Source organism: Homarus americanus, unplaced genomic scaffold (assembly GCF_018991925.1).
Source record: "Homarus americanus isolate GMGI-L3 unplaced genomic scaffold, GMGI_Hamer_2.0 scaffold39618, whole genome shotgun sequence".
Lineage (NCBI taxonomy): Eukaryota > Metazoa > Arthropoda > Malacostraca > Decapoda > Nephropidae > Homarus > Homarus americanus.
Genome location: NW_024716984.1, coordinates 172703 through 186342, shown reverse-complemented (window position 1 = coordinate 186342; position 13640 = coordinate 172703). Strand labels below are relative to the sequence as shown.

The following is a 13640-nucleotide window of genomic DNA, read 5'->3' as shown; positions in this document are numbered from 1 at the left end:
ACCCGCCCCGCCCCGCCCTGCCCTCCATCAACCGCTACTCGCACGCCAGGTGTTCCTTCCCCTCCCTCCACCCTCCCACACCCTCATCTATTCATCTTCTTTAGCGCGTTTCCGCTTTAAAATGTCTCTTGTAAGCAGCACATCATTTGTACTGTATAGCCCGGGTATGAAGAGTGACACACCTTGCGATCAATTTTCTCTCGACTAAGGGATGGAAAACACATCTAGTTAATTTAAAGGCTCATGGTATCGAGGGGAAAGTTTTAAATTGGATAAAATCATGGCTCACCGATAGAACGCAGAGGGTCAGCGTAGATGGTGTTAAATCTGAGTGGGGCCGTGTAACCAGTGGGGTTCCCCAGGGGTCAGTACTAGGCCCACTCTTGTTCATAATCTACATAAACGATCTAGATACTGGGATCAGCAGTGACATAAGCAAGTTTGCGGATGACACCAAAATAGGGCGGCAGATTAATTCAGGGCAGGATGCAAATGCATTACAGGAGGACCTAAATAAACTGCAGGGGTGGTCTGAAAAATGGCAAATGAAATTCAACACCAGCAAGTGCAGCGTACTTAATATTGGAAGAACAAATACTTATAATGTATACAGCCTTAACAACATCAACCTAGAGAAGTCGACTTGTGAAAGAGACCTAGGGGTACTTGTAAGCCCGGACCTACGCCTAGAAAACAGTGCGTTAATGTTCGAAATTAGGCAAACAGAGTATTGGGTTTTATATCTAGAAGTGTAAGTAACAAGAGTGCAGAGGTCTTATTGCAACTATATCTTGCGCTAGTCAGGCCGCACCTCGATTATGCGGTTCAGTTCTGGTGCCCTATTATAGAATGGATGTAAATTCACTAGAGTCGGTGCAGCGAAGAATGACAAAAATGATTCCGGGACTTAGAAACCTTCCATATCAGGATAGGTTAAAGAAACTTAACTTGCATTCCCTAGAAAGACGAAGAGTGCGGGGAGATATGATAGAAGTATTTAAGTGGGTGAAAGGAATCAATAAAGGGGATATAGATAAAGTTCTTATAATATCCGAGCAGGATAGGACTCGGAGCAACGGATTCAAGTTGGATAAGTTTAGGTTTAGGAGGGAGATAGGAAGAAACTGGTTCACAAATAGGGTGGTGGACGAGTGGAACAAGCTTAGCAACTTTGTAGTAAGTGCTGGAACTCTGGAAAGTTTTAAAAGGAGGCTGGATAGATTCATGGATGATGGAGAGTGGTAGTAACTCTCGACAGGAGCTGCCATGCACAGGCCAACCGGCCTATTGCAGACTCCTTATTTTCTTATGTTCTTATGTAAAGTCAGGGCGGTGGCGACGCCAGTTTAAAAGTGTGTCATTAAGACATATTTTTTACGACTAGTTATGAAGAAAGTTTAGCGTACGACTCTTTGATAATCTGGACGTGTGGCAGTGTCCAGCTGGGAGCTCCTCGGTGTTACCAGACAACTGTCACCATGACACTACGCCTCACCAGCCACCAGCACAGTGGCGCGTCCCTCGTTTCAGGTTACAAGCCATGTCGTGTTGGTAACACTGCCTTCTGGGCCTACTTTTTAAATATATTCCCTTACTGTCATTATACAGTCCCATATCTAAGTTAAAATTAATAAGTCAGATAAGGCTTTAGGTGTCTTAAACTATCGCCCCCAAGGGCTTAACCCATCGTTCTCAAAAAGTTAATGAGGAAAAAAACAGTTGTAATTTTTTTAACTTTGACCCAAGACCGGGTTGGGGTGGTGAAACTTCAGGTGGGTTAATCTTGGGACAATCTTCAGGTGAGTGCTTTGGGAGAGAGAATCATATTTTATGTAGATAATCTTATTTCACCGGATGATTAAACACCTTAACCTGAACTAACGATAACCTAACCTATCTTAACGCTAACCCAACCTAACCCTAACTAAACTAACCTAACCTAACGCTAACCCAACCTAACCTAAAGCTAACCCAACCTAACCCTAACTAAACCTAACCCCTCCGGTAGCGTTAGGATATTTAATCTGGTGAAATAAGCTTGAGGAACTAATCTTCAAGTGATCCGGGGAGAGATGGAAACATATTTACCAACACATCATCAGCAGCAGGTGTTGTGGGAGGAGGTGGCTTGTAGTAGTAATAGTGGGTGGACGGTCACGCGAGCTGGTGAGTGAGAAGGGGGCAGGTGAGGAGGTGATGGGTGAGGGAGGGTGAGAGGGGATACGGGCACATTGCATCATGAGAGCGTGGTGGTGGTGGACGTGCAAACCCTCCCTGGGGTGGGGGCGGTGGGTGGGGTGGTCCTGAGATCGATAATGTTAGGTAGCGTCTCTGGTGGTGGCAACGGTTGATATAATTTGATAGCGGACCAACTATCAAACGCAATTAAGCTGTTAAGCCTAAACACCCATCGTCTCCGCTCGTCATTATTATACATTTAACTTGATTTGTTTATAGTGAAGCTCATTTATATAATAAATATATTTAATACTATAATAAATAAAATCACTAAAAGGTAACCATATTAATTACATTTGAGATGATTTAGGAATAGTTATACTTCACCTAAAGATTAACTACCCTAACACTATTTTGGGGGACACGATTAGGTTAGATTATGTTAGCATTACTATGTTTAGGTTAGGTTAGCGTTAGGATGGTTTGGTTAGGTTAGGTTAGGTAATCTTTAGATGAAATAAGCAGGGATGAAGGTTTTTCAGGTGATCTATTTATGACGTCATGACCCGAGAGTAACATCACAAGTCTTACTGTAGGTGAAGGGTCTGTGGGTAGTGGCGCTAACCTTCTTGTTCGAGGTCAGGCCAGGCAGGTGTTACAGGGTAATAAGAGGTCATACACCTTCATGATAACGATACTAATATTAATGTAATAATAACTACTACAGTAATATTAGTAAAATAATAACAATACTACTACAATTACTACTACTACTACTACTAATAATAATAATAATAACACAAGTGAACAAATCATACCCGGGGAGTCTCATTAACTGTCATGTCAGGTGGTGGGGAATTTAGTGTCCCTTACCTGCCCTGTTATTATGGGGGAGGAGCAAGTGTTGGGGAAGATCTTCAACAATACCAGAAATGCAATAATTTCAAACACTATTCGAAATCACCTGGAGAAGCACAAGCTGATCAATGATTCCCAACATGGCTTCACAAGCGAGCGTGCATGTCTATCTAACCTATTAATATTTTCAGCAGTTTTCGAATCAGTGCAAGAGGGGCACGACAATACGAACATAAGAATGGAGGAAACTGCAGCGGGCCTATACTGGGCAGTCCCGTTTACACCCAACCCCTATTGCTCATATAAGCATCCAACCTATGTTTGAAGCTGTCCAGCGTATTCGAGTTAATGATGGTATTTGGTAACTTGTTCCATTCATCCACTACTCTATTTCCAAACCAATGTTTACCTTTTTCACGCCGAAATCTTAATTTGTCTAATTTAAAACCATTGTTACGAGTTCGCTCTTGGTTGGATAGTTTGAGTACCTTTGTAATGTCCCCTTTGTTTAACCCTGACTTCCATTTATACACCTCTATCATGTCGCCCCTCACTCTACGTCTCTTGAGGGAGTGCAAATTAAGATGCTTTAACCTGTCTCTGTATTCAAGGTTCCAAATGCCCGGGATTAGTCTTGTCATTCTCCTCTGGATTCTTTCCAAGGATTCTATATCCATTCTGTAATACAGTGACCAGAACTGAACTGCGTATCCAGGTCTCACAAGGGCTAGATATAATTTTAAGATGACCTCGCTAGTCTTGACTTTGTATGAACCCAAGTACTTTATTAGTTACGAGCAAAAACACATTGTTTACTTGGCTTAAGATTCCTACTTATCATTACTCCTAAATCTCTCTCGCAGTCGGATTCCATAATGGCATCGTTGTTCCTCTGGTAACTGGTTTCCCTGTTTACATCTCCTATACTGAGGTGAACAACGATTTTATAGAGAAATCCGAATGTGAGAAAGATTTAGGAGTAATGATAAGTAGGAATCTTAAGCCAAGTAAACAATGTGTTTTTGCTCGTAACAAGGCTAATAAAGTACTTGGGTTCATACAAAGGAGTGTTAGTTACAAGACCAGCGAGGTCATCCTAAAACTATATCTAGCCCTTGTGAGACTTCACTTGGATTACGCAGTTCAATTCTGGTCACCGTACTACAGAATGGATATAGAATCCCTAGAAAGAATTCAGAGGAGAATGACAAGACTAATCCCGGGCATTAGGAATCTTGAGTACAGAGACAAGTTAAAACATCTTAATTTGCACTCCCTCGAGAGACGTAGAGCGATATGATAGAGGTGTATAAATGGAAGTCAGGGCTAAACAAATGGGACATTACAGAGGTACTCAAACTATCCAACCAGGAGCGAACTCGTAAAAATGGTTTTAAATTAGACAAATTGAGATTTAGGCGCGAGATAGGTAAACATTGGTTTGGAAACAGAGTTGTGGATGAATGGAACAAGTTACCAAATATCATCATTAACTCGAATACGCTGGATAGTTTCAAACATAGGTTGGATGCTTATATGAGCAATAGGGGCTGGGTGTAAACGGGACTGACCAGTATGGGCCAATAGGCTCGCTGCAGTTTCCACCATTCTTATGTTCTTATAGTCCGCACACAACACACACACGAACATCATTATCTAACTTGACCTATAACAGTAATAACGGCAATGTGTTGAACGCTGGATTAGGGTCAGTTAGGTTAGATCAATAAAGAGTTAAATTAGGAATAAGTTAGGATATTAATAGATTATGTTAGGATTTGGTTAAGTTAGATTATGTCAACATTGCATAAGGTTAAATTAAATTATGTATGAGGATTAATTGAAATTATAGTTTGTTTAGGATAGTTTTGCTTAGATTAGATTAAATGAGGTTAGTTTAGCTTAGAATAATTAAATGTTCGTGTATCTTGAATTGGATATAGTATTAGGATGAGGTTAATTTTGGAATAGTTAACTTAAAATAGATCAGTTAGTGTTTGTTAGATCATACCAAGGTTGGGTTACGTGGTATATTGTCTTGAACGTATCGGTCTTGTTTAACCCCCGTTGTCTCTTGTGGCATCATGGCCGTCCCCGGGGAAAACCACGAATCCAGTGGCGAGGAAAATGTTATACTCGTAGCGTCTTTATAGTCAAACTGCGCTTATCGTGTTGTTTTCCTTATTTCTTGTACGTGTTTTTGATACTACAGTAATTTTAGTAGTTAGTTTCAGTGTTCTGTAGCTGTCAGGTTTTTACAGATTATTTAATTTTTAAGTTAAATATCCTTTTTCTATTTGACTGAACTAATTTTATATATATTATTTGGTCTTTCTTGGTAACATTCAGTTATAATTGTCCTGAGAATTTGACATTATTTTAAGTACAATTTGCCATCTTGGAGTTGGCAGTTATTACCAACGCATATCTCTAGTTTATGTAACCTAATTCTTTTCTTCCTTCCTCTTACAGTCTATTTATTCCACTTAAGTATATATTTTTTTCTATATTTCATTTTTATTCGAATCTTAGTACTTCAACTGTACCTCCTCTTCTTAAAATGTATTTATATAATTCCCAATTTATTCCAATCTGTTTTATTTAATTCAGGACTTATTATACATTATTTTCATTCATTATTATTTGGTATTAGTTTTCTTTTTGGTTCGTTCTCGTCTTCTTCAACGCGCCATGTAAACACACGTCATACAATACCGGGGTCAATTGCCGAGCTCGACTACACCAGGTGTTGTTGCGGGCTAATTGCTGTCATCTCAGGGGTCTTGGGGGGCATTTTATGGTTTGATTATTTTGGGATCTCAAGGTTCTCCGGGCGTATTTCAGTCTCGGGATCTTGAGGGGTGTTTTTTTATCGGGATCTCGAGCTTCTGGCAGGAGTGTCCTATTATGGGTATCTGGGGGAGATAAGTTATATATCTGAGGGTTTCTGGGATTATTAATATATCTGGGGCTTCTGGGGATAGGCGCCTGTCTACGAGTGTCCTATAATCTCTGGTGACTTTTGGGGGATAGTCGCGTGTCTACTAGTGTTTTATACTCTCTGGGGACTTCCGGGGTAATCACCGTGGCATTATTACAAGATTCAGGGGGAGCACCCGAGACCTATCCGAGCGAGTCGTCACTGGAGGGGAATTTCCGCCCTTGTGAGACGTCAGGAACTAATTGGGGTCCAGGAGGTGTCGATTCACTCATGGATTCACTGGAGTGTCAGACAGTCAGCCGCTGATTTTCTCGTGTGTAAATCGTCAGCGAATATGATTCATGGATCAAATAGTATTAAGTTTTTTAATTTAATAACCTTAAAGGAACTGCAATTCAGTATTATCGAATATAAGTTGCTACTAAGTTTTGTTGGAAAGCTTGTTTAATTATCCTGGTATTATAAACTAAAGGCGTTTATGAATTGTAGGTTAAGTTAGGCTAGTTTAGGTCCATCAGAACATACAAGTGGAGGAAACTGCAGCGGGTCTAATTGGCCCATACTGGGCAGTCCCGTTTATACCCAACCCTTATCGCTCATTTTTTTCATCATATTCGCCACTTATCAGGTTACTAGCCGTTTGGGCGGTTTATCCAGCGTTAGTACAGGAGGAAACCTGTGGTGTTTGGTAGGGTCACACTGGATCCTTCTCTCGTAGTACCCATATTCAAAAAGGGAGACAGAGCATCAGCGTCAAATTACCGGCCGATCAGTTTGACGTCAGTAGTGGGGAAATTTCTTGAATCAATTATAGCAGATAGCATCCGATCGCATTTAGAGAAAAGCAAATTAATCTACGACTCTCAACATGGGTTTACAAAGGGAAAATCTTGTCTAACAAATCTGCTGACGTTTTTTAGGAAAGTCTTCGAGGTAGTAGATAATGACGAAAATTACGATGTTATTTACTTAGACTTTAGCAAAGCATTTGACAGAGTACCGCATCAGAGGCTTCTGAGAAAAGTTAAGGCTCATGGTATCGAGGGGAAAGTTTTAAATTGGATAAAATCATGGCTCACCAATAGAACGCAGAGGGTCAGCGTAGATGGTGTTAAATCTGAGTGGGGCCGTGTAACCAGTGGGGATCCCCAGGGGTCAGTACTAGGCCCACTCTTGTTCATAATCTACATAAACGATCTAGATACTGGGATCAGCAGTGACATAAGCAATTTTGCGGATGACACCAAAATAGGGCGACAGATTAATTCAGGGCAGGATGCAAATGCACTACAGGAGGATCTAAATAAACTGCAAGGGTGGTCTGAAAAATGGCAAATGAAATTCAACACCAGCAAGTGCAGCGAACTTAATATTGGAAGAACAAATACTGTCAATGTATACAGCCTTAACAACATCAACCTAGAGAAGTCGACCTGTGAAAGAGACCTAGGGGTACTTGTAAGCCCGGACCTACGGCCTGGAAAACAGTGCGTCAATGTTCGAAATAAGGCAAACAGAGTATTGGGTTTTATATCTATAAGTAATAAGAGTGCAGAGGTCTTATTGCAACTATATCTTGCGCTAGTACCTCCATTATGCGGTTCAGTTCTGGTGCCCTTATTATAGAATGGATATCAATTCACTAGAGTCGGTGCAGCGAAGAATGACGAAAATGATTCCGGGACTTAGAAACCTTCCATATCAGGATAGGTTAAAGAAACTAAACTTGTATTCCCTAGAAAGACGAAGAGTGCGGGGAGATATGATAGAAGTATTTAAGTGGGTGAAAGGAATCAATAAAGGGGATATGGATAAAGTTCTTATAATATCCGAGCAGGATAGGACTCGGAGCAACGGATTTAAGTTGGATGAGTTTAGGTTTGGGAGGGAGATAGGAAGGAACTGGTTCACAAATAGGGTGGTGGACGAGTGGAACAAGCTTAGCAACTTTGTAGTAAGTGCTGGAACGTTGGAAAGTTTCAGGAGGAGGCTGGATAGATTCATGGATGATAGAGTGGTAATAACTCTCGACATGAGCTGCCATGCACAGGCCAACCGGCCTATTGCAGACTCCTTATTTTCTTATGTTCTTATGTGTCTGAGCCGAGGCTCGAACCCTTGACATATTGGTGAGTTATGCGCGTTACCGCTGTACCACCAACTTATGTTAGAAGCTATCCAGCGTATTCGAGTTAACGATGATGTTTGGTAACTTGTTCCACTCGTCCACTGCTCTATTTCCAAACCAATGTTTACCTATCTCGCGCCTAATCTAAATTTGCCTAATTTAAAACCATTGCTACGAGTTCGCTCCTGGTTGGATAGTTTGAGTACCTGAGATTAGGTTAGGTTAGTTTCGACAAGGTTAGGTTAGGTTGGTTAATCTTTGGGTGAAGTAAGCCGAGGGAGGGGTTAATCTTTGGGAGATCCAATGACTGAAATATATAACAGTTGGTGTGATACATTTAGACAACTTGTGGCTGTGGTGATCGTTCAGTGAAGTGTCTTGCTGAACTAACTGATGCGTAACTAACCTTCACCTTCAAGACATCAGCAACGAGTTTTTGTCTTGCCTGAACATCAGTAAAGACCAATAGTTGAACACGACACATCACACTAGGTTACTTTTGATAGACTGTTAGTTTTTATTTTTTCCGTCTCCCCCTTTTTCTCAATTTTTCCTTTTATCTGTAATTATTAGATGCCGGTATTATTATGAGTAATATAATTTTTATTATTGTTGACAGATGTTGAAGATTATGTTATTATGATCATTATTTAGGTTTTTATTAAAAGTTATTTAAGTGTGTCGTGTTTGGTACCGTCAGTGCTGTTTATTAACTTGTATAAGTGTCATCACCTTCAACTCCTAGTATACAGGAATACAGTGAGCATAAAACACACTTACAGAGAGGGAGAGAAGGCAGATGAAGAAGGACCTTGAGAGAGCGGAGTAGTAACAAAGAGCGAGGTGCCTCATCCCCGCCACAGTGGTGGATAGCGTGCCCCGGGGCCTCCCTGTGTCGCCTGGCACACACTCACAAACTCTGCTGGTCTGTAGAGCCTTTATAATTCGCCAATCCACGATCCAAGGCCACTGAATATTGGAGGAAATAGATGGGAGACAATGGAAGAGGAAGTTTGAGAAGCGAGGCACGAGGGAACGGAAGTGGTGTTGGGCTGCAAGTGGCTGCCGGCACAATCTGGTCGGTCGCGCCAGCCAGCTTGCTCCTGTCCAGGCCATTGCTTCTCCTATGAAAAACAGCGTCATATATAGCTTTACTTATTTATTATCATGTAACTAACCGTCGTGTGGATTATTATTTCATTAATAAGCGCATCTTGGCATAAACACTGTATCTATTATCCATTTTTACTTTAAGAAAAATAAACTCGTTGGTCTGGAAATTAAATAACGATGTGTTGTGTGTACTAGGAAAAGTCCCGCCTCCAGCGCGGGCCACGTGTGTCCCCCATGACGTCACGTCCATAATGCTAACAACAACAGCTCGACAAACTCCCACATGCAGCTCATCCTACAACTTATTGTTACGTTCATCAAGAGCACATGCGAGCAGGAGAATACTAATAAGAATAGCGAGGTGGTGTGGTAGCGAGGGCCAGATTGCTGACTAACACAAAGTGGCGTCATCATCTTAGTTATCCCAGCCCGCCATATGGCCCGCACCCCCACCAGCACCAAGGAGACACCTTCCCTTAGCATTATTGTACAGTATCCCACCATCTAGGTTACATCATCTGGCTTTGAAGTTGTGGGATAAGTTTAGGTGACGATGTATGGTATGAATTATATTGTTTTGATTGCGTTTGGTTGGTTGGTTAGTTCGGAGGCTGAGTAATATTATGCTCTTAGGCTTAGGTTAGCTCGTTTGGTAAGGTTACATTGTCTCGGTTAGGTTAGAGTGGGTTAAGGGGTCTAGGTAAGGTTAGATTTGGTTACGTTCAGTTTATATTCTTTGGTTTAAGCGGAGTTATTTGGGTGATACGGACAGGTTGTTAGTTAACGGGTTACGTCACGCCAGTTTAGGTAATTTGAGGTAATCCTTGTCAGGTAAGCAAAGTTTAGGTCGGGTCCGGTTTTATTAAGTTAGGTTATATTAGTTTACATTGTTTTAAGCATTATTATCCTCCCCAGTCTTAGTATTGATGCTCTCCTCAGCCGCCACCTCGACACTCTACTCTGGAGGAAAACAAACCAATATTCGGCAGGAGAGAATGTGACAGACGGTGTGTGGCAAACGGTATGGGGTGGTGTTGACGCAGGCACTGATCCAGCCTACTCCACGTGTGACTCACCCACACTTCGAACTTTAGACCATTGTCCACTCCGTCTCAGACCCCACCACCCACGCATTCTCATCTTTGACTATACTCCAAGTTCCACTCACTGTGTATTCCAACAGCTATCGCCCACACAGCCTAGTGATTAACGCCCACTGTTGAAGACCTTTCGCCCACATTGCCTACCTCGGGATCACCACCCACCCGGTAATATATTGACCCAGACATCAAGTAGGTGTTTGTTTAATGATTGCTGAGTGAGTGAGAGGCGTGTTGAGAGAGATTGGTGGAAACGAGATGGTGATTAGTCAGTTTCTTGAGGTTTGTCTCATAGTAAAATGGATGTGAGAACGTAGAATATTCCTGAATATTACCTACCGGCTTATTAACACCGTAACCCAACCAAATACTAAATGCTAACCTAACCTATATCTCAACAGAACGTTAGAGTGTTAAAGGAACAGTTGAAATAAGTTGGGGCTAATCTTCATGTGATCCTAAAATAGTGATGGTAGCGTTAAATGTTGTTGTGGGGGGAGGGGACTGCTGACTAGGCTAACATTATTAGTAGTCAGTGGAATATACGATACGAAGTTGTCTTATTGCAGGAGTCACAATGGTAATGGTTAAGTACTTTTATCGAGATGCTAAACTGTTCTCTCTCTCTCTCTCTCTCTCTCTCTCTCTCTCTCTCTCATGGAGTTCAGTAGCGTCAGGTCCCAAGAGACACTAAGGGTAGGTTCAGGTAAAAGGATTGACAATAGTGACAAGACCTTGATATATGCGGCCCCACTCAACCATTGTCACTGACCTTGAAGGGTAGGGTGGTGGGGAGGGTTAAGGGGAGGTCAGCGTGGGTCATTGTTCCAGGTTTTCTGCCGAGGTCAAGGCAGATCACCATGAGCATTATAGGACGTGTGCGGAGTATGTCATTAGTTTGAGTTAACCTAACCTAATTTTGTCAGGTTAACTTAAGACTTTGTTAAATTTAATCTAATCAAATAGAACCTAACCTAACCTTACAGGATATTCGAGATGTAAAGAAGCTTGGGTTCGTGTGATTTTGTTCTACCCCCCCCCCCTACTTACCCTCATCCCGCCCACGGGTTGTCGGAAGCCTCGTATTGAAGCCTGGAAGGGAGAGGAGGGGTTGGGGAGTCGTGACGCAGGAAGAGGAGGGGAGGGGGTGCAGATAAAGGCCATGTGTGCCAGAGCTGTCTCTCCCCAACACACACACACACAATCCTTCCATCCCACCAATGTCATTCTCTTACCTCTTGTCTACTGTTCACAAGTTAACTGTTTATTTATTTATTTATTTATTTTTATATTAACGGGGCGAGGGATGTTGAGTAGGACACACACAGGGTTGATGTTGATTAGAGAATAAGTAAAACTGGAAACTTTTTCAGGTGTTGAAGGTTAGGTGATCGCCGCGATATACGTTTGTGTTTCCCTCCATTACCTCCGCTCCTCATCTTCCTCGTCTCATCCCCATTCTTTCCACTTCCTCTTATACTTTTAGTCTAATTTCTCAAAACAAAAGTTTCCTCTGCATGGTGGATCAAAGACAGCTGGGAGCAGGAACACGAAGTGGATGATATGAAGATTAGGCACCCTAGCTAACTTGATGAAACATCCTAACACCACCTAGATGGTTTGGGCCACGTTAGCTTTAAGTGTTTAAACAGAGTGAAAATGAACGCTGGGGTGCCTAAACTAAAGGTAAATCCTCATAGCCAGCAGCCTAGTATGGAGCGGAGGTGTGCCTAAAACTTCAAATGATTCCAGGAAGTTAAGAGCCTAGTGTGGGTTTCCCCCTATGACACTGGCCAGGAACTTCCAAGTGACTGACGACGACTCCACCTCTCAGCCACACGATACACTTTCACCACTAACTTGAATTATCTTCAGTTAGGGGAAATATTACTATACTTATGAGCCATGAGAATTGATCATTGTGTAACAGTTTTAATTGTCCAAGTTTGACGTCTCAATTGTAGTTAGGAGGACTAATGAATGACCTGAAGATTAGCACCCCCAGTTTGTTTCACCTGCTGATTTAACAACAACGCCACATGGGGGTTAAGGTTTGGTTAAGTTGGTAGTTTAGGTAAGATTAGAATTAGGTTAAGTTAGGTTAGGTGAAGTTAGTTTGAGTTAGGTTAGCTTTAGGGTAATTCAATCACCAGGTAAAATATAGTAGTGCCTAATCTTCAGGCTATCCAGATTAACAATTAAACCTATGAAAAATCCTTCCTTGTGTTGCATTAGTGGCCACATCTCCAGGTATGAGGAAAATTGAACTCACTGACCTTCTGAGAAACACAGGAAACACAGCACCAAGGTCTAGGGATTGGCTTCAGTTACCTCGGGGGTGATGACGATTCCTCAAGTCAACCGATTACGAGTTCGGAGACAACTTTAAAAATCAGGCATTGGGAATTTTAATAGGACTCGGATATCACTGTTTTGAAGTTAGAGAGATTATGTCTTGGTTGTATAATGGTGTTGAGAGAGAGAGCAGTATGCCGTGTACTATGCGACTACAATTTCGACGTGCCTCTCCTCTCAGGAAAAAATACAAAAAGTAATAATAACAATCGTCTTCAGGGAGATGATAATTGATATTAGATAATAAAATTTTAACTAGGTTGATACAGTGGGTTATATTGACGGTATACAGTTAGTTACCCCTGACTGTAGACTGTTTTGGCGGGTTTCATCTACAACAACAAAACCATCAGCTGATTTGTGACGTCGTGTGCAGCCCCCCCCCCCCATATAAGGTGCAGTGTTTAGATTATACATTGGTTGATCTTACCTGTAGAAGGGGTATGAAGGCGAGGTTAAAGTTATACAGTGGTCACTCCTGCCCGAAGGTGACTTACGAACTGTTTGAAAAAATACAATGTTCGTATTTTCTCTGGACACACACACACACACGAATATGATGCTATAGATAAATAAAAACTGAAGTTATATATAGAACGAGAGAGAGAGAGAGGCGCCCCAGGTGTGTGCTACGCATGAGGTGCGTCGTGCGTTGCTGAGGAGGTGACGCATGCGTGGAGGACCTTGAATCCTGTGAATTTTGTGGGAGGCGGCATGATACTCCAGGCCAGGGGGAGTATTCCACAGTGTTTTAATGATTGTATCAATTTTTGGGGGAATTGTACCAGTGTCTTAGGAATTGTACCAGTGTATTAGGGATTGTACCAGTGTATTAGGGAACATACCATTTGTACCAGTGCATTTTCAAGGATGTTTGAATTACCTGTGTGTGTGTGTGTGTGTGTGTGTGTAAAGATGTCACCAGCTGGACGTGAGAACTCGTGGTGTCTGGTGGAGTCAGGGTAAT

General features: G+C 41.9%; 1 protein-coding gene across 2 annotated transcripts in view; it reads right to left on the bottom strand.

Moving 5' to 3' along the window:
• LOC121858771 (broad-complex core protein isoforms 1/2/3/4/5-like) overlaps positions 1-13304 on the bottom strand; it is a 34150-nt gene extending 20846 nt beyond the window's left edge. The window contains exon 1 of one of the 2 annotated variants that reach the window (XM_042355400.1): positions 13104-13304. The gene's annotated coding sequence lies outside the window, so the exon portion shown is untranslated. Of the gene's footprint in view, positions 1-8885; positions 9115-13103 lie in introns of those variants that run through there. The other variant, XM_042355401.1, reaches the window with a different exon arrangement.
• Between the last annotated feature and the right edge of the window lie 336 nt (positions 13305-13640).